General features: G+C 52.6%; 1 long non-coding RNA gene across 1 annotated transcript in view; it reads right to left on the bottom strand.

Annotated features, from left to right (window-relative positions):
* LOC142302985 (uncharacterized) overlaps positions 1 to 17,808 on the bottom strand; it is a 70,297-nt gene extending 52,489 nt beyond the window's left edge. Inside the window, exon 1 of the long non-coding RNA XR_012752981.1 lies at positions 17,725 to 17,808. This is a non-coding gene — a long non-coding RNA (uncharacterized LOC142302985). The remainder of the gene's footprint in view (positions 1 to 17,724) is intronic.
* Between the last annotated feature and the right edge of the window lie 3,049 nt (positions 17,809 to 20,857).

The following is a 20,857-nucleotide window of genomic DNA, read 5'->3' as shown; positions in this document are numbered from 1 at the left end:
GCCTGAGGCCGCAGGAGCGCCATACTAACATGCTATTCAATGCCCATTCCCCAGCGTCATCAGCAGTGACGCACATACCTGTGATCGTTCTCACTGCTTCAGCATGCCGGGTTTAGGGTCACTGCGCATGATCAAAAGTCTTGGCACTTCCGGTCATGTGCACTGTGAAGCTGGGTGTACACGTCTCTGGCTTCAGAGAGGTCCAGTGTGCAGGACTTCTGATCATGTGCAGAGACCCTAAGCCTGGCATTCTAAAGCGGTGAGAACGGACACAGGTACTTGCGTCACTGCCAATGAAAACGCTGGGCCATGTGCATTGAATAACATTTTTGTACGTCTGTGGCGCCCTGGACAAACCAGGTCATCACAGAACTACACCAACACACCCCACACCCAGGTTAGGCACACCGAAGTCAAACACAAAAATCCTTGTTGCCTTCCTCCAGGGGCTGATGTCCACACCAGGGGGTGGGCCAGGCGGTTGGTCCTGCCCACCAAGGAGTTCACAGTCCTGGAGGCGGGAAAAGCAGTTCAGATCAGTTAGGGAGTTGGAGAGTGAAGTGGTAGTAGAGGAGACTGACCGTGTCTGGGTGTGTGGCCCGGGCACATACAGCAAGGTTGGCAGACGGTGGTGACCGTCTGCAGGAGAGGCTGATTGGAGTGAACCGTAAGGACCGTGGACGAGCGGTGGCCCGACGGTACCGGATCGGAAAGCAAAAAGAAGCCAGCACCATCCGGCAGGGCTTACGGACGCCAACCAGGCTAGGAGTCGCCGTAAAACTGGTCAAATCCGTTAGCGAAGGGAACCTCCGGGATTTCCCAGCAGTCAAGACCCGATTGAAGGCAACAGCTCACACCATAAAGGGAAACACAGTCACCGCCAAGGCTACAGTTCCCCTGTGGGCAAAAGGGGCTCCTTCAGCATCCATCCAAGCTGGGGAGCGGGTTACCGGTGGGAAGCCATTGGAACCGTAAACACAACACAGGTGCAGGGAAAGGCAGTCACCATCAACCTACCGGGAGGAGAACAACCGCAGCCGTCTGTGGGACCCGTCCATCCAGCCGTTTGTTTTACCGGAGACTTTGCATTCATCATTGGCGGCACAGCGCTGCCCCGGCGACCCTGCACCTCACCAGGCCCCGTAACCCGCCTGCCATACATCCCTACCCCTCACCGGGCCCCGGGACAACCAACCCCCCTACCCACGGAGGGGAGAACCAACATCCAAGCTGCTCCCTGTCACCGCTCCCGAGATCCCCGTCCAGAGCAGCGGTAGTGTCACAACCTCACCACAACCGTGGGTGGCGTCACGGGCAATATCCCTAAACCCAAACCAACCCCTTTCACTCACGGGCGAGGAACGCCGCTCGAGTCCCCAGGATCTGGCCCACCGCTCGAGCCACCACCGAGCAGCAGCAGCTGGACCCGAGCAGTGGGTGAGCGCAGCGTCCCCTCCCCCGCCCGCGACAACTTGGCGTCACGAACAGGATCTTACCGCTCTGCCGTCTGGTAGAGATGCGCCATGTGACCGCCGGAGGTGTCCGGCCGAAAATTTTGAGAAGCCGCCATTTTGGGCGCGAAAAGTCCCCGCTCGAGCGTCTTCCCGAGCAGTGGAGGCGTGAAACCCGAAACCCCGCCCCTGTAGAGGAGGAGCCGGAAAAAAACTAAGGGGGACGGAAACAAGATGTCTGCGCCCGACGGAGCCGCTGGAGGAGCGGTGGTCACAGCCGCATGTAACTAGTGCTGCAGCGTGCAGGGACTCCAGGACTCTGCTGAAACACGTTCCTGGATCCAGAAGCAAGATGTGCCAGGAGCTCCCGGCCCAAGTCCACTTCATGCTGGCGAAGTGAACGTCGGAGATGAAGGGCCTGGCCGCAACCGTTTGGGCATCCGAAGTGGAGATGGTCTCAGAGGAGCGGGTAAGCGACCCACGCCCCTATGTCCCCAAAGGATCGGTCGATACGGCTGAGGGGCCCGGCCTGCTGCCGTCCACCACGCTACCTCCCTCACTGCCCATGCCCGCGGCCGACGCCCCGACCGACCCGTTAGCCCTGCCACCGGTAGCGAAGCCCGCAGTGTCTGTGGGAGAGGGCCCAGATCTGCGGCCCCCGGGCCCTACCTTTACCAACGCCCTGGCACCCGTCCCGGCTTCCATCCCAGCCGCAACAGAGAGGACGACGGCCCTGGCAGCCCGCCCGGCCGCAACGGAGGCGACCCTCGCCCAGAAGCCAGCACCGCGAGTCCCGCTGACCGCTCCCAGACACCCGGCCTTGGCTGAGGCACGGCGGGGATGCAGCTGCCAGGAGGCAGAGCAGGCCATGTCACAGCGGGGTCCCTCATTACCGAAGGTACCGGTCGTAGCCGGCACGGGGGGACTCCGGCTGGGCCCATCCCCCACCCCGCCTGAACCGGAGCAAGCAGAAAGTGCTCCGCATCGGGAGCGGCAGCAAAGGCAGCTGCGCCGCGAGATTGCTGATTAAGAAAGAAAAGTTGGAGCATGGTAGCGGTTCCCGGTTACCTTGCTGTCAGTCCCCATTGGGACTCTGCTGACGTTCCAGATGGCCCTCAAGGCTAAGGAGTCCGGTTGGAGGAGCAGTCGTACCCGCATCATCGGCAATTGAAAATGGAGTCCTATGGGACAGTGTCACCCCTGTGTGAGGGTGGCGTTGGGGACTCGTGCTGTTCGATGGTGGACTGTGGGAAAGCTGCAGGAGGAAGCTGTACCGGAGCCAGGTGTTGTGGATGGCCCCTGGGACCCAGCTGACAGTCCCCGTTGGGACCCTACGGCAAGTCTCCGTTGGGACCCTACAGTTTTGTTTGTGGTAGCCCGTTGGCTACGAAGCACTGTTGTCCCCGTAGGGACTTTCTGCAATCCTTGCGTAAGGAACTGCTTACGGACAAGCGCCGAGAACTTGCAGGGCAACCACAAACTTAGTGGAATGTAAATAAAAATGTTGTTGGCTTGAAACTGTTACCGCCTCCGGAGAGTCTGATTTGGGAGGATGGGCCTGGAGGAAAGTGATGGCCCAGGCCCGCCACTACCGAAACTGGTGGCGATCCTCCGGGGGTTCAGGGGTTCCCCATGGACGTGGGTCCCCTGAAAGAGACAGAACCCGCTCGGGCAGCCTGGTGATGGACTGCGGCAAGGGGTGCTGCCCACTTCTTAGGGGCAGCATCAGGGCCAGGTTGTTTGGGTGGGAGAAGAGCGGAAGCCGTTACCGTGTGCAATGTTTAAGTACCATACCTCCCATTATGGGAAGATTCATGAAAATAGTTATGTTCCAATGTTTATATGTTTTATATGTTTTACCCTTTTCTACAGAAACAAAAATAAAACCGGTGATGGACGGGCAGCCCGCGGACGGTCTGCATTTTACTAAGGGGAATGTGGCGCCCTGGACAAGCCAGGTTGTCACAGAACTACACCAACACACCCCACACCCCGGTTAGGCACACTGAAGTCAAACACAAAAATCCTTGTTTCCTTCCTCCAGGGGCTGATGTCCACACCAGGGGGTGGGCCAGGCGGTTGATCCCGCCCACCAAGGAGTTCACAGTCCTGGAGGCGGGAAAAGCAGTTCAGTTCAGTTAGGGATATTAAACCAAAAAAGAGGATAGAGAGCCATATCTGTCTGGCTAAACACTGAAAAGCGCAGATCCCACCATATTAAGCATATATAGAACCGAAAAAAGGGGTATTCTGCAAGTATGAATATTCAATAATCCATAAAGCATCCATCATAGTTAGAGAATTTATCAAAATTGTATTCCATCATATTTACAGTACAAAGTTTATTGAATGCTGGTGCACACAGAATTTTAAAAGAACCCTACCCCATAAAAACATTCACAGAAAAAACTGGTGCGCTGTGGAACAGCCATAATCTCAATTTAGTTATTAGTACGCCATATATGTGTATGGATTCCTGGGTGTCAATAAATATAAACAAATCTGATAATATCACAACGCTAAAGTAAAGTGCAAATGCAGCTCAAAGGATTATACATTCACCTTGGACCATATTGTAAACAGGTCTGCAACCCAAAACATATGAGTAAACACAATCATAAGGGTAATACATTTCCCAATATTTACAACAATGTATCATTCAAGGAAAGGGATCACAGCATTCAAAAGAATGTATATCAACCTAATGCCAGGAGAATTGAGCTTCCGCTGGAGCTGGAAGGTATCAGAGAAGTGCAATAGTAAACCCAGGTGGCGGACCACAGCGCCCAGCACCTCGACGCGCGTTTCGCCTCTCGCTTCGTCAGGAGACCTCCTGACGAAGCAAGAGGCGAAACGGGCGTCGAGGTGCTTGGCGCTGTGGTCCGCCACCTGGGTTTACTATTGCACTTCTCTGATACCTTCCAGCTCCAACGGAACATCCGTCCATCCAGCCGTTTGTTTTACCGGAGACTTTGCATTCATCATTGGCTGAGTGAGTACCACCGTGCCGTGCGGCACAGCGCTGCCCCCGCGACCCTGCACCTCACCAGGCCCCGTAACCCGCCTGCCATCCATCCCTACCCCTCACCGGGCCCCGGGACAACCAACCCCCCTACCCACGGAGGGGAGAACCATCATCCAAGCTGCTCCCTGTCACTGCTCCCGGGATCCCCGTCCAGAGCAGCGGTGGTGTCACAACCTCACCACAACCGTGGGTGGCGTCACGGACAATATCCCTAAACCCAAACCACCCCCTTTCACTCACGGGCGAGGAACGCTGCTCGAGTCCCCGGGATCCGGCCCACAACTCGAGCCACCACTGAGCAGCAGCAGCCGGACCCGAGCAGTGGGTGAGCGCAGCGTCCCCTCCTCTGCCCGCGACACGTCCCTGTGGGTATAATAACATGATAACATGGTGGACTAGTCGGGGGATATAACGCCTTGGGACTAGTCCTCGTGCTCAATAGCATAAGATAAACGATCTTTAGAAATGTTTTCTCTGTAGATCTCTTTATCTATGCTACTGTTACGCCCGGGGGGTGGATCCTCTGGGCCGTGCACCGGACTCCCCCAGTGGAGCAACTCAGAGCTAACCCCTATACAGGGACTGTCCGGTCACCCCACCAGAGGGCCTGGATGCACGGTTGCCGGAGCACGAAGCGGTACAAGATACAAGAGCAGAGTCCAACCGGTAGAGGAGGTAGAGGTTGCCAGGAAAAGCTGAGGTCAAGAGATGGGTTCAGACTGGAGCAGATGGTAGTGTCACAGCAGACAATCCCCGGAGGACCACTCGGACAGGTTGCGATCAGGACCCGGTATGCTTGACAGGACAGTCCCCGCAGAACCTCTTGGACAGGTTGTCAGCAGTTCCAGGTGTAGCTTAAGTAAGACTGGTTCTGTGGAGTACACAATGTTGGAACGAGACACAGCAAGAGGGACCTGGACTCCTAGCTAGAGAACTTGTAGAACAGACGACGCCCTCAAGGCAGGGAGCTCCTTAAATACTCTAGTCCTGATTTAGGCAATATCCTGTTTCAGGAGTGCTGGCCCTTTAAGAGGAGGTCAATGACCGCGCGCACGCCCTAATGCGCATGCGCGATGCCCGAGTGCCGGAGGCCCGAGCAGGGAGCAGTGTCGAGGAAGCAGGGGAGCCAAGCAAGGTTTCCAGGGTCGCAGGGGAGCGCCGGGAGCGGAAGACCGGGAGACTGGAGGGTGCTGAGGAGGACGTGTGACTGAGGCAGGTGATCCGGGGACCGGAGCGGTGTGTGAGGAATGGCGTCGAGACCCGGGGAGCGTGACAGTAGCCCCCCACGCCTCCCTCCCCGCAGCCGGGACAAGAAGTCACGTATCAGAGGAGTACCCACGTTCTCCCAGGGTTCCCAGGACCTATCCTCGGGGCCGTAACCCGCCCAGTCGACCAGGAAGTACTGCCTACCTCTGACGGTCCTCATGGCCACGATATCTCTTACCGCATAGATGTCATCATCAGCAATGGGAGGAGGAGGAGGACTGGCATCAGCGGAGAAGGAACCAAGGAAAACAGGCTTCAACAAGGACACATGGAAGGAGTTGGATCCAGCTTGTACGATGGAAATTTGAGTCGGACGTACTTGGAGGCAAGCCAGACCAAGCCCCCGGAGAGAAGCGAAGAGGGTCAAGGCGCCTCTTGTCTGCATGTCTCTTCATCCGTGCAGCAGCTCGACAAAGAGAGGCCTTGGCGGAGGCCCATATAGCGGAGAATTCTCTGGCTAGGGCGTCTGCAGCAGGTACATCGGAGGCTGGGGATACAGGCAACGGCACAGAAGGCTGGAGGCCATAGACGACATAGAAGGGAGAGCTGGAGGTGGATTCGCTGACCTGGTAGTTGTGAGAGAACTCAGCCCAAGGAAGCAGCGTGGACCAGTTGTCCTGATGGGCGTTGACGTAGTGGCGTAGGTGTTAAGGACAAGATTATGAACTATTAGGAGTATATATGAAGATATCCAAAAACCAGGATTTAAGATGCTGTTTGAGACTGTGTACCACACCTAGTTCTGCATTCAGACATAAGACTCAGACAGTCTGGACTTTTCATGTGATGAGTGAATCATGCTGACATTGCTTAATATAAATGAGGAAGCAAGCACATTACAGTATATTGTATATCACAGAATAAGCTGTTCTACTTTATCCAATAGGAGACGTGTTAAGTATTATTGGCTGCTAGCCAATAATTCCCTTTAAATGTATTTTCCACTTCCGTATTAAATCAGTCTTACTTTCTATTCATATCCGAGTACGTCTCTGGTGTGTATGAAAGAGAGTGGTATGCATGCTACCACAATTGACTCATAATTTGGACTGCAGACAGTTTAAGGTAGATGCACGATTATTAGATTGCATCACAGTAAATTTATGGCCAGCATTAACATAGGAAGTTAGTCATGATCTGGTTAACACGTTCCACTTGTCCGTTCGACTGAGGGTGGTAGGCAGAGGAAAAGTCTAGAGACACACCCAGGTGTTCGCAGAGAGCCCTCCAAAAGCGTGAAGTGAACTGGGTTCCTCTGTCGGACACAATATGAGCAGGGAAGCAGTGTAGGCAGAAGATATGCTGTATGAAGGCATCCGCGAGCTCTTGAGGCATGGGAATGAAATGGACCATTTTCGAGAAATGCTCTAAAACGACCCAGATAACCGTATGACCGGAGGACAAGGGCAAGTCCGTGACATAGTCCATGGCAATGTGTTGCCACGGAACTGAAGGAGTCGGTAGTGGCAGGAGATGACCATAGGGCAGGTGCTTAGGCATCTTGTTCCGGGCACAGGAGGAACAAGCAGAGACGAAGGCGGTGACATCGTTACGAAGAGACGGCCACCAATAATGACGGACGATAGCACCCCAGGTTTTCTTCTGACCGGTGTGTCCGGCCACTTTCGACGAATGTCCCCATTGGAGGACCTTGAGTCTGTCGGTCTCTGTGACGTAAGTCTTCCCAGGGGGTATCTGTGCAAGAGTGACAGGGGCCACCGGAATGATCTTGCTAGAAGAGATGATGGACTGGTTTGGCTCTTCCTCTTGCTCCACCGGAACGAAGGAATGGGACAAGGCATCCGCCCGCACGTTCTTGTCCGCGGGTCGGAAGTGTAGCTGGAAGTCAAACCTGGCAAAGAAGAGAGACCAACAAGCTTGGTGCGGGTTCAGCCTTTGAGCGGTGCGTAAATATTCCAGGTTTTTGTGGTCAGTATAGATGATCACCGGTTAAACCGCTCCCTCCAAGAGATATCGCCATTCCTCCAACGCCATCTTGACAGCCAGGAGTTCTCGATCGCCAATGGTATAATTGCGTTCAGGAGCCGAAAAGGTCCTGGAGAAGAAGCCGCAGGTGACCATCTTCCTGGTGGAGGACTTCTGCATAAGTACGGCCCTGGCGGAGGAGGCATCAACCTCCAAGGTGAATTGGCGGTTTAACTCTGGTCGGTGAAGAATGGGAGAGGAAGCAAAGGACCGCTTCAGCGAGCAGAAGGCGGAATCGGTCTTGGGTGTCCAGGCCTTTGGATTGGCCCCCTTCCTGGTCAGGGCGGAGAGAGGGGCCATCAAAGTCGAGAAGTGGGGGATGAACTGGCGGTAGTAGTTAGCAAAGCCGAGGAAGTGTTGGATGGCCTTCAGTCATAGTATCATAGTATCATAGTCAACCCCAATGTGGCAAACAAGTTCCAATGGGGAAAAAATTTCCTTCCTGACTCCACATCCGGCAATCAGACTAGTTCCCTGGATCAATACCCTGTCATAAAATCTAATATACATAACTGGTTATATTAAATTTTTCAAGAAAGGCATCCAGGCTCTGCTTAAATGTTAGTAGTGAATCACTCATTACAACATCATGCGGCAGAGAGTTCCATAGTCTCACTGCTCGTACAGTAAAGAATCCTCGTCTATGATTATGATTAAACCTTCTTTCCTCAAGACGTAGCGGATGCCCCCGTGTTCCAGTCGCAGGCCTAGGTGTAAATAGATCTTTGGAAAGGTCTCTGTACTGTCCCCTCATATATTTATACATTGTGATTAGATCCCCCCTAAGCCTTCGTTTTTCCTGTCTTGGTATTGCAGCCCCCCCATTCCTCTAATAATCTTGGTGGTCTTCTCTGCACCCTCTCCAGTTCAGCTATGTCCTTCTTATATATCGGTGACCAGAATTGTACACAGTATATAAGTGCGGTCGCACTAGTGACTTGTACAGAGGTAGAACTATATTTTTTTCATGAACACTTATACCTCTTTTAATACATCCCATTATTTTATTAGCCCTGGCAGCAGCTGCCTGACACTGGCCACTAAAGTGAAGTTTACCATCCCCCCATACACCCAAGTCTTTTTCTGTGTCTGTTTTACCCAGTGTTCTACAATTAAGTACATAATCATAAATGTTATTTTCTCTACCCAAGTGCATGACCTTATATTTATCTACATTAAACTTCAATTGCCACTTCTCAGCCCAATCCTCCAATTTACATAAATCTCCCTGTAATATAAAATTATCCTCCTCTGTATTGATTACCCTGCAGAGTTTAGTATAATCTGCAAATATTGAAATTCTACTCCGCATGCCCCCAACAAGGTCATTTATAAATATGTTGAAAAGAAGCGGGCCCAATACTGACCCCTGTGGTACCCCACTATGAACTGAGACCCAGTCCGAGTTCGTACCATTAATAACCACCCTTTGTTTCCTATCACTGAGCCAGTTTTTAACCCAGTTACACATATTTTCCCCTATCCCCATTATTCTCATTTTATGTACCAGCCTTTTGTGTGGCACCGTATCAAAAGCTTTTGAAAAGTCCATATACACAACATCCACTGCATTTCCCTGGTCCAGACTTGAACTTACCTCTTCATAGAAGCCGATCAAATTAGTTTGACAGGATCGATCCCTCATAAACCCATGTTGATACTCTGTCATAAGGTTATTTTTCTTGAGATACTCCAGTATAGCATCTCTCAAGAAACCCTCAAGGATTTTACCAACCGTAGAGGTTAAACTTACCGGCCTATAATTTCCCGGCTCAGTTTTTGTCCCCTTTTTGAATATTGGCACCACATTTGCTATGCGCCAGTCCTGCGGTACCGACCCTGTTATTAAGGAATCTGAGAAGATTAAAAATAATGGTCTATCTATCACAGAACTCAAATCCTGTAGTACTCTGGGGTGTAGCCATCCGGGCCCGGAGATTTGTCACCCTTAGTGATTTCGAGGCGGCGGCGTACTTCCTGCTGGGTTAAGCAGGTAATAGTCAAGGGTCAATTTATGGCATCACTGGTCATGTCATCTGCCATGGCATTTTCTTGTATAAAATCCGTAGAAAAAAAGTCATTCAGCAGGTTGGCTTTACCCTCATCCCCTTCCACCATTTCACCAAGACTATTTTTAAGGGGGCCAACACTATCGCTTTTCAGTTTTTTACTGTTTATGTAGTTAAAGAATATTTTAGGATTATTTTTACTTTCTCTCGCAATGAGTCTCTCTGTCTCAAACTTAGCTAACTTAATTTGCTTTTTACATATTTTATTTAATTTTCTATAATTATATAATGCCTCATCACTACCTACCCTCTTTAATTCTTTTAAGGCTTTCTGTTTTTCTTTTATTGCTTCCCTTACAGCTCTATTTAGCCATAGGGGTTTCCTCCTATTTCTAGAATCTTTGTTCCCATAGGGTATATTTTCTGCACAAGCCCTATTCAGGATGCTCATAAAAGTCTCCCATTTGTTTTGTGTACTTTTATTACTTAGTACATCATCCCAGTTTATTGCACTAAGATCATCTCTCAACCGTTTAAAATTTGCTTTCCTGAAGTTTAGTGTCCTTGTAGCCCCTCTACTATACATCTTACTAAAGAATACATGAAAACTTATTATTTTGTGATCACTATTCCCCAAGTAACCCCCAACTTGTATATTTGATATGCGGTCTGGCCTATTGGTTAGTACAAGGTCTAGTAGTGCTCCCCCTCTTGTGGGGTCCTGTACCATTTGTGAAAGGTAATTATCTTTCATTGTTATCAAAAATCTATTTCCTTTGCAGTCCCGAAGGAGGAGGCCAGTCGAGGATGGCAGAAACCTTCTTGGGGTCCATCTGCAAACCGGTGTCAGATATCACATAGCCCAGAAAGGGAAGAGACGATTGTTCGAACACACACTTCTCATATTTGGCGTATAAGCGATTCTTCCTCAGCCTCTGTAGCACCAGCTGCACGTTCTCTCTGTGGGTCAGTAGGTCCAGGGAGTAGATTAAGATGTCGTCCAGGTATACGACTACACAGACGTAGAGGAGGTCCCTGAACACGTCATTCACCAGGATTTCTTTTTTCCCTGAGGAAGGAGACGGTCCTTGTCTCTGAAACGCGTTGGAATGCTGAAATAAAAAAGAAACTTCTTTATTAATCCTGCACCAGTGGTTTTTTAGCGCGGCTAAAACCCGTTTTCCCTTTTCTATATATATATATATTCACCAGCTCTTGGAAGACAGCCGGGGCGTTGCAAAGACCGAAGGGCATCACACAATACTCATAGTGCCCGTCCCGGGTGTTGAAGGCAGTCTTCCACTCATCCCCGGAGCGTATGCGAACCAGGTTGTAGGCCCCACGGAGATCCAATTTGGTGAATATACGGGCCCCTCTGAGCCGATCGAAGAGTTCAGGGATGAGAGGCAGGGGGTATTTGTTTTTCACGGTGATCTGGTTCAGTCCCCGGTAATCGATACAGGGACGTAAGTTCCTTTGCTGGAACTGCAAGTTTCTGTTCCCCAATTTATATCAGGATAGTTAAAGTCCCCCATAATAATTACCTCTCCGAGACTAGCTGCTTTATCAATTTGCTTTATGAGGAGATTCTCTACCTCTTCCATAATATTCGGCGTCTTATAACACACCCCTATCAGTATTTTATTATTCATTCTCCCCCCCCTTATCTCCACCCATAGGGACTCTACATTCTCAGTACCCTCACATATGTTGTCACGCAGGATGGGTTTTAAGGATGATTTTACATATAGACACACACCTCCCCCTCGCTTATTTGTACGGTCATTCCTGAATAGGCTATAACCCTGTAAATTAACAGCCCAGTCATAGCTCTCATCCAGCCATGTCTCTGATATCCCCACTATATCATCATTTTCTTCCAACAATATTAATTCTAATTCCTCCACCTTATTTGTGAGGCTTCGGGCATTAGTGTACATGCACGTTACGTATGACTCTGTACCTGTATTCCTGCTTACTGTATTAACTGTCCTAACCCTTCCCCCCGTACCACCCCCAATTTCATTACTTGTGCCCTGGTCACTATCTGCACTACATTCCCCTTCTATAAAGTGAATACCCTCGCCCCCCATTCCTAGTTTAAACACTCCTCCAACCTTCTAGCCATTTTCTGCCCCAGCAGAGCTGCACCCTCCCCATTAAGATGCAGCCCATCCCTAGCATAGAATCTGTAGCCAACTGAAAAGTCGGCCCAATTCTCCAGGAACCCAAAACCCTCTTTCCTACACCAATTCCTGAGCCACCTGTTAACCTCCCTGATCTCCCTTTGCCTCTCTGGTGTGGCTTGTGGCACAGGTAGTATTTCCGAAAATACCACCTTGGAGGTCCATGCTTTAAGCTTACAACCTAATTCCCTGAAATCATCTTTAAGGACCTTCCACCTACCTCTAACTTTGTCATTTGTGCCAATGTGTACAATGACCGCTGGGTCCTCCCCAGCCCCTCCCAGTAATCTGTCAACCCGATCAGCGATGTGCCGAACTCGAGCGCCAGGAAGACAACACACTGTTCCGCGATCCCTGTCTTTGTGACAGATTGCCCTATCTGTCCCCCTAATAATTGAGTCCCCCACTACAAGTACCTGTCTTGCCTGCCCTGCACTCCTATTCCCCCCCTTACTGGAGCAGACACTCCTCTGGCGTTCAGAGGTCATGCCTTGCTGCAGCAATGCTACCCCTGTAATGACATCCCCCTCATCTGCCAAGTTTGCAAACCTATTGGGGTGTGTCAGTTCAGGACTAGCCTTCCTAGCACTTTTCCCTTTACCCCCCTTTCTAACTGTCACCCAGCCACCTACCTCACCGTCCTGCCGCTCCCTACTACGATCCTCCCCCACATCTGACCCAGCAAGCTGCTGCTCAGTGAGCAGCACACTCCTTTCCATATTGCTAATGCATCTCAGAGTTGCCAGCTGCTCATTTACATCCAGTATCTGGGCTTCCAAATGTGCAACTTGCGCACATCTCGAACAGTATGCACCCTCCAACAACAGTATGCACCCTCCAACAACAGTATGCACCCTCCAACAGCAGTATGCACCCTCCAACAACAGTATGCACCCTCGAACGGCTTTTCAAGGACTGCATACATGAGACAAGATGTACACTGGATCGCATTAGCAATAGTGGAGCACATTTTCTAATGGGGATAGCACTAAACAAATGTTAAGTAATTAAACAACTAAATACAAACAATTCTACTCACACTTACTTTTGCTCACACTTTGCTCACTCACACTCACAATGAAGAAGACAGGCTAAAATTCACGCGCCTAGCGGCGCGCGGTTTTCAGAAGTCTTCCTTCCGGCTGTAACGGCCATAACCCGGTTCTTCTTGAGCTCGCGGTGACTCTTCACTTATCCCAGAAGGCACTGGGAATATGCAAATTATGCTCGCAAGACTCCTTCCCTGGCTTTCAGAAGTCTTCCTTCCGGCTGTAACGGCCAAAACCCGGTTCTCCTTGAGCTCGCGGTGACTCTTCACTTATCCCAGAAGGCACTGGGAATATGCAAATTATTCTCGCAAGACTCCTTCCCTTGTCCAATTACTTTTGGTCCCTTGAAAAAGAGGAGGCTATGCATTACAGAGCTATGATTCCTAAACCCTTTCTCCGATTTGGATGTGGAAACTCTCATATTGCAGCTGGGAGTGTGCACTTTCAGCCCATATTATATATAGAATTGTATTTCTGAACATGTTTTTGTAAACAGCTAAAATAACAAAACTTGTGTCACTGTCCAAACATTTCTGGACCTAACTGTATATAGCGTTATTAATTCCATAGCGCTGTATGTCTTTGGAGTGTGGGAGGAAACCGGAGTACCTGGAGGAAACCCAAGCAAACACGGGGAGAACATAAAAGCTCCTTGAAGATGGTGCCCTTGGTGAGAATTGAACCCAGGACCTCAGCGCTGCAAGACTGCAGTGCTAACCACTGAGCCACCGTGCCACCCATTTAGCTTACAGATGCATAACCACCACTCACTGTGTCTGAACACAGGAAGCTGAGCTGACAGCCGCTCTGTGCATGCGGCAGCGTCTATTGTGAAGGAGAGGGCCGCGGGGGATCAACGCTGCACAGGTACCGTGGGACACCGGGGAACACCGGTGGGGTTATAGGGGGTGACCTGGCAGGGCCTGGGGAGGAGTTTTCTGTCGCATGTGTCATGGCACATGTGATAGAAATCAGAGGAGTAGGGTGAATGCGGCCGGCGCGCTGCTGTGCGCGCGGCCATCTTGGATTTCTGGGAGGGCATCAGGGGGGCACTTTGGCGACACCGGGGGACCGGGGAGGAGATTTATCATGTTTGTTCATGCCAGATGGGAGATAAATAATTTTTTACCGGCGCTGTCATTTACTCTAACGTGATCATCGGTATACGGTGTATACCTGTGATCACGTGAGCGGGGACCGGAAAAACCGTCCTGAAACATGATCTCCAGGGTCTCAGCTAGCCCTGAAACCCCGGAGATTTTCTGACGCTGGGGGGCGCTATTCACTTATTTCTGCCTGCTGTTTATAAACGGCAGATCAGAATAAGGCTACATTCACACGACCGATCCATTTTTGCGGTCTGCAAAAAACAGTCCGTTTTTTTTCACGGGTGCATCCGTGTGGCATCCGTTTCCGTTCCGTAGACGGTCCGTATGTCATCTGTTTGTCATCCGTGTGCCTTCCGTTTTTTTTGTGTACTGCAAAAAAACTGAAGGAGAGAAAATGCATAAATTTACCCAGGATCCATAGCTTCATCCTACATGAGGCGGTCACATGTTCACTCCAGTGCCATTTTCTACTGCTTTTCACAGCGTAGAGCGCTCTGGTGATTTTCCTGTGCTTGTACACTTCATATCAGTCTTTTCTGTCATTATAATGGCAGAAAGACACATAATGTCCCACTCTCCTGCATTTTGTAATTTTGCACCCTTTGGTGCCTTTCATATGGCACTAAGGGGTGCTTAGCTTTGTATTTAGCCAAAAAAATGAAAAAAAAAATGACGTAGGGTTCCCCATATTTTTGTAGCCAGCTAGGGTAAAGCAGACAGCTGCAGCCTGCAGACCACAGCTGGCAACCTCACCTTGGCTGGTAATCCAAAACTGAGGGCACCCCACGCTGTTATTTTAAATGAAATAAATAATTAAAAAAAAAAAACAGAAGTGGCGCATCCATTAGATGTGCCAATCCTGGTGCTTCGCCCCAGCTCATCCCGCGCCCTGGTGCGGTGGCAAACGGGGTAATATATGGGGTTAATACCAGATGTGTGATGTCACCTGGCATCAAGCCCTGGGGTTGGTGAGGTCAGGCGTCTATCAGATACCCGACATCACCAACCCAATCAGTAATAAAAAAAATAGACGACAAACACATTTTTATTTGAAAAAACACTCCCCAAAACATTCCCTCTTTAACCAATTTATTAGAAAGAAAAACAAATCCAGGTCTGGTGTAATCCAAGGGGTTGCCATGACGATCCACACTGTCCCAGTCAATGAAGAGCAGGATGTTCCCCATTGGCTGGGAGAGCAATGCAGTGACCTGAGCTAACATCAATGGGTCAGTCCAGGTCACTGCAGGGGATGACAAGTGCTGCTGTCAGCGAGGTACATTACCTGCGCTGATCTCCAGCACACTGACAGCCCCTGTCACTGAGGTCAATGACCGGCGCCTTCCCCTCAAGTATCGCGAGAGGCCCGTGACGTCACCGCTAGTCAGTCTCGGGTCGGAAGCGAGAGAAGGTGATGTGACAAGCGGCGGCCATGGAGGACAGTGACAGCGCTGAGGTCGGGATGGCGGGACTTCATCACCGCAGGTAAGCCGAGCGGGACCATGTGTGCAGAGTGCAGGTGAGCGGAGCCATGTGTGCTGGCGGCGGAGTGCGAAGTGGGTGGCGCTGAGGACGTCAGTGTCGTGGACTGCTTGGCTGGGGACAGGTGAGTGTGAGTGTGTGTGTGTGTGTGTGTGTACATGCCGCGTGCAGGAGGGGGCGGAGTGAGCTGAGCGGGGAAGTGTGGGCTTCCTGCACGTATCTAGGATAAACATCGGGTTACTAACCAAAGCGGTTTGCTTGGATACCCGATGTTTATCTTGGTTACCAGCTTGTGGCAGGCTGCCAGCGATGGCTCCTGCACACTGTAGCTGTAAAAAGCCCTGCTTTTTGCTGCTAGAACCGTTCTCGAACGTATCTAGAACTATCGAGCTTTAGCAAAAAGCTCGAGTTCTAGTTCGATCTAGAACAGCCCCCAAAATCACTCGAGCTGCGAACTGGAGAACCTCGAACCGCGCTCAACTCTAGTCCTAATCTGTGTGTGACGCCCTGGCAAAACCAGGTTGTCACAGAGACTGCACAGATCTTCCAGGTGCAGGACTCCATGCTCCTTGGCATACCAACCAAACCCACACCCAGGTACACAACATCAGCCAGCAAAGCCTAGTCACCTCCCCATGACAATAGGGACACACCAGTGGGCGGGACCAAGCAGATGGTGACGCCCACGTAGGGGTTCTGAGGTGTTCTGGGAGGGAACAGTGGAGTGGAGTGCTGACAGAGAAAGTGAAAGGAGTGAAGTGACAAGGTAGTCAGGGGTTGGAGCCCCTGGACTACTGGTCTACTGACTAGGTGGCAGTCGGCAGACAGGACCACAGGCGACAGAGATCCAGTCGCGGGAGACCTTAAGTGGACCGGGGCAGAGTTGTAGCCCGCCAGTGCCGACAGCGGGAATCCAGTCCGGAGGCCGTGCACAGTCGGGGTGCCTGGACCCTAGGGTGAGGACTGCTTCAAGCCCCTTGTCAATTAGCCAGCAGGGGACAAGATTCCACATCTTGTCCCACCAGCAAGCCCAGAGAGCAAGACGGAAGCCCAACGAGGGGGATAGGGCTCCACAATTGCCTGCTAAGATCCCACGGGTCAGTTCTCGCGGTCCACAGACCACACGTACCATGTGCATTTATAATACTGGGGTCTTCTTTGGTGAGAACCCCAGCCCGAAGGTGATGGCCCCCTCTAAACCTGTGTTACCTGTTCGCCCCATGGTGAACCTCGATGGTGCCGATCCCAGATCCTGTGTAATAAATATATTGTAATGTGGTTGGTGAAGACGCGGTGCAGGACTGGTGAGCGGTGATTACAGGTGGTGATTATACTGCAGTGCTAAAATCACTGGGTATTGGGTCACTGTCCTGCTCCTTACCTCTGTCTGCAGCAGAAGGCGCCATCACTCTCCATTACTGTAATGCCCTTACCAGCGTCTCTACACTGTCCTGCTCCCCTCCCCCGTCTGCAGCAGAAAGCGCCAATACTCCCCATTACTGTAATGCCCTTACCAGCGTCCCCGCACTGTCCTGCTCCCCTCCCCCGTCTGCAGCAGAAGGCACCATCACTGCCCATTACTGTAATGCCCTTACCGGCGTCCCCGCACTGTCCTGCTCCCTTCCCCCATCTGAAGCAAAAGGCGCCATCACTCTCCATTACTGTAATGCCCTTACCGGCATCTCCACACTGTCCTGCTCCCCTCCCCCGTCTGCAGCAGAAGGCGCCATCACTCTCCATTACTGTAATGCCCTTACCGGCATCTCCGCACTGCCCTGATCCCCTCCCCCATCTGCAGCAGAAGGCGCCATAACTCCCCATTACTGTAATGCCCTTACCGGCATCTCCGCACTGTCCTGCTCCCCTCCCCCATCTGCAGCAGAAGCACCATCACTCTCTATTACTGTAATGCCCTTACCGGCGTCCCCGCACTGTCCTGCTCCCCTCCCCCATCTGCAGCAGAAGGCGCCATCACTCTCCATTACTGTAATGCCCTTACCGGCGTCCCCGCACTGTCCTGCTCCCCTCCCCCATCTGCAGCAGAAGGCGCCATCACTCTCTATTACTGTAATGCCCTTACCAGCGTCCCCGCACTGTCCTGCTCCCCTCCCCCATCTGCAGCAAAAGGTGCCATCACTCTCCATTACTTTATAGCCCTTACCACCATTCCTGCATTGTCCTTGTCCTCTCCCCCGTCTACAGCAGAAGGCACCATCACGCTCCATTACTGTAATGTCCTTACCAGCGTCCCCGCAGTGTTCTTTTCCCCTCCCTCATCCCTCATCCCTCCCTCCCGCAGCCGGCTGCAGTGTTTGTGCTCTCCCCGGACAGGGTGATGGTGGCTGTCTTTCCCTGCACCTTGTTTGAATGTTCTGACTCCTGTGGTTGCCCACCGGAATTCCGCTCCCCGGCGTATAGGTACCGAAGGAGCCCGTTTTGCCCCCAGGAGCTAGCCCTTGGATCTCTAGCCTATGGCGGTGGCTGTGTATCCTCACGGTGTGGACAGTTGCCTTCTGTCGGGTCTTGGGTGTTAGGAAACCCCTGGGGTTCCGGTCACTTTCGGATTTGACCGTTGTCGGTGGCTCCAAGCCTAGTCGGGGTCCGATGGCCCTGCCTGTGTGCTTAGCTTCCCTCCACTTCCATGGTTCGGTACCTGCGGGCCACCGCCTGACCCCGGTCCTACGGTTCCGCAGAGATCCACTAACTCCTGCAGACGGCCACCACCGTCTGCCAACATTGCTGACAGTGCCTGGGCTCCGACCCAGACACTAGCAGTTTCTGTCCTCTCACTTTCAACTCCAACTCCAATCTGTCACACTTCCCGCCTCCAGGCCTGTGAACTCCTCGGTGGGTGGGGCCAACCGCCTGGCTCCGCCCCACCTGGTGTGGACATCAGACCCTGGAGGGAGGCAACAAGGGTTTTGTTTGACTGATGTGAACAATCCAGGGGAGGGGGTGTGTGTGGTCTTATGTTTGTGACTACCTGGCTAGTCCAGGGCATCACATTCCCCCTTGGTGAAATGCAGACCGTCCGCGGGCTGCCCGTCCATCACCGGTTTTATTTTTCTGAATAGATAAATAACAAAGAACAGTATGCATATTCAGATCTTCCCTTGCGGGAGGCATGGTGCTTCAACATTACAAACATTAATAATAACATTTTTATTACTAACGGACGGGTTCATGTACTTCCGCTCCCCCACCCAAGCAACCTACACCTTGATGCTGCCCCTAAGAAGCGGGCAGCACCCCTTTACCCCAGTCCTGGTCTAGGTTACCCGAGCGGGAACGGGTACGGTGTCTCGCACCCGGCTTTCACCTCAGGGGACCCCACGTCCAGGGGGACCCCTGATCCCTGGAGGATGGACACCGGTCCTGGTGGTGGCCAGACCCCAGCCTACTCTGCTGCGGGTCCTCCCTCCAATCTGCCTCTCCGGAGGCGGCAATGGACTACAGCCCACAGCTTATTTACAAGGCCACAAGTTCGTGGTTGGCCTGCAAGTTCTCGGCCTTGTTCATGAGTAGTTTCTCATGTGGGCTGTTTCGAAGTAAACATACTGATGGTCCCAACGGGGACAACTTTCTCCTTCACGGACGGTAATCAGGTAAGTCTTCGGATTAATTAGTATTCATTCAACTGAAACAAAGTGCTGAGGGTCCCAACCAGTCCAACTGTTGTGCAACGGAGGACCGCTGCCATTATTTGAGGTCACCTTCCTCATATGCCTCCTCCAACTCGACATCTGGACGGCATGGTGGGGGAGGGGACTGGGACCGCCTTTGGACACTGTGGCCTTCCCTCTGCTTCACATCCAGGGCAAACCAGCCCCTCTCCCCGCAATGTCGGGTGTAGGTCACTAGGTCGCCCGGTTGTAGGTCGCGACCAGGATGACCCGTTGGTAACTGGGAGTTCACATCACGGCGGGCCACAAATATCTCGGCCTCCAGGCCCGGTTCGTAGACAAAGCCGTATCCCCGCTGAGGATCAAACCGCCTCACTTGGCCCCCGAAAGGTGGCGTTGCGGAGATTGTCTTTCTCTTTTATGATGCGTGACAGCACTTCGGCCCTCTGCTGCTCTCTGGCGGCAATTTCACGGCCCAGCTGGCTCGGCTCTCTGTCCCAATAAGGGGCGTTTGCGTGCCCCTGCGCGCGGGTCGGGCCCCGCTGGACTTCCCCCACACCGGCCACAACCGGTACTCTCTTTTGGGGGTCCTGCGGTGATGCGGCCTGGGCTGCTACTTTGCAGCGGCGACCCGGCGCAGCCTCAGCTGAGGCGTGGGATGTAGGGACAGCAGACCTCACATGGTGGGCCTTCCGGTTCACGGCTTCCATCTCTCCAGTAGCCGGACGGACTGCCGAAGCCGGGACGGTCTCGGGTGCGGCTACTTCTGGGGCCGACGGCTTCTTTTCGCGGATGGGCCCCTCACGCTGGATCTTCCATGGCAGCGGGAGGGGTGCGGGCCGTTCACGAGTAACGCCTACAGGCTGGTCCTCCAGGGCGGACGGGCTGAACTCCGCTACTGGTGTCGGGGGCAGCGGGCCTAGTGGCGGGGCAGCAACAGCAGGTGCGGATGGCGGGGGAGGCTGCAGGGTGAACGGGCGCAGACCGGGCCCATCAGCCGCAGCGATCGGTCCTTCAGGGACACAGGGGCGTGGGTCGCTTACCCGCTCCTCCAGCACTGTCTCCACCTCGCGTCTCCGCACGGCCGCCGCTACCTAATCCATTTCGGCCACCCACCGCTCCATTAGGAATCGGACCTGGGCCTGCAGGCGGCAGCACATTTGCGTGGTCCGGGCGTCCACCCACGCCGCTGTTCCTGGCGTGGGCTCCGGGATCTCAGCGTTGCCGGACGGGACGGACATGTTAGCGCTTGTGTTTCCAGGAACCGGATGTATCGCAGAGTCCTGGCGTCCCTGCTCTTTATACCCTCGTTTACATGAGGCAGGCCTTCACCCCCCTTGGTTCTTTCTAGGACTTCCTCTTTGGGGGCAGGGCTTCACTTTCGCGCCTTCCCTGCTTGGGGAAGACGCTCGAGCGGGAAATCTTCGCGCCAAAGATGGCGGCACTTCAAATTTTTCGGCCGGACGCCGCCGGCGGGGACTGCAAGGTGCACTTCTACCGGTAGGTAGATTGGTTCTATCCTGTTCGTGACGCCAAGTTGTCGCGGGCAGAGGGGCCGCACTCGCTACGCTCGGTTCGGGGACTTTTGCTGCTGCTTGGTGGCTCGAGCGGTAGGCCGGACCCGGGAACTCGAGCAGCGCTCCTCGCCCACGAGTGAAAAGGGGGTGCTTG

Source organism: Anomaloglossus baeobatrachus, chromosome 1 (genome assembly GCF_048569485.1).
Source record: "Anomaloglossus baeobatrachus isolate aAnoBae1 chromosome 1, aAnoBae1.hap1, whole genome shotgun sequence".
Classification (NCBI taxonomy): Eukaryota; Metazoa; Chordata; class Amphibia; order Anura; family Aromobatidae; genus Anomaloglossus; species Anomaloglossus baeobatrachus.
Note: the sequence above shows the minus strand (reverse complement) of the source record. Positions and strands in the feature narration are given on the sequence as shown.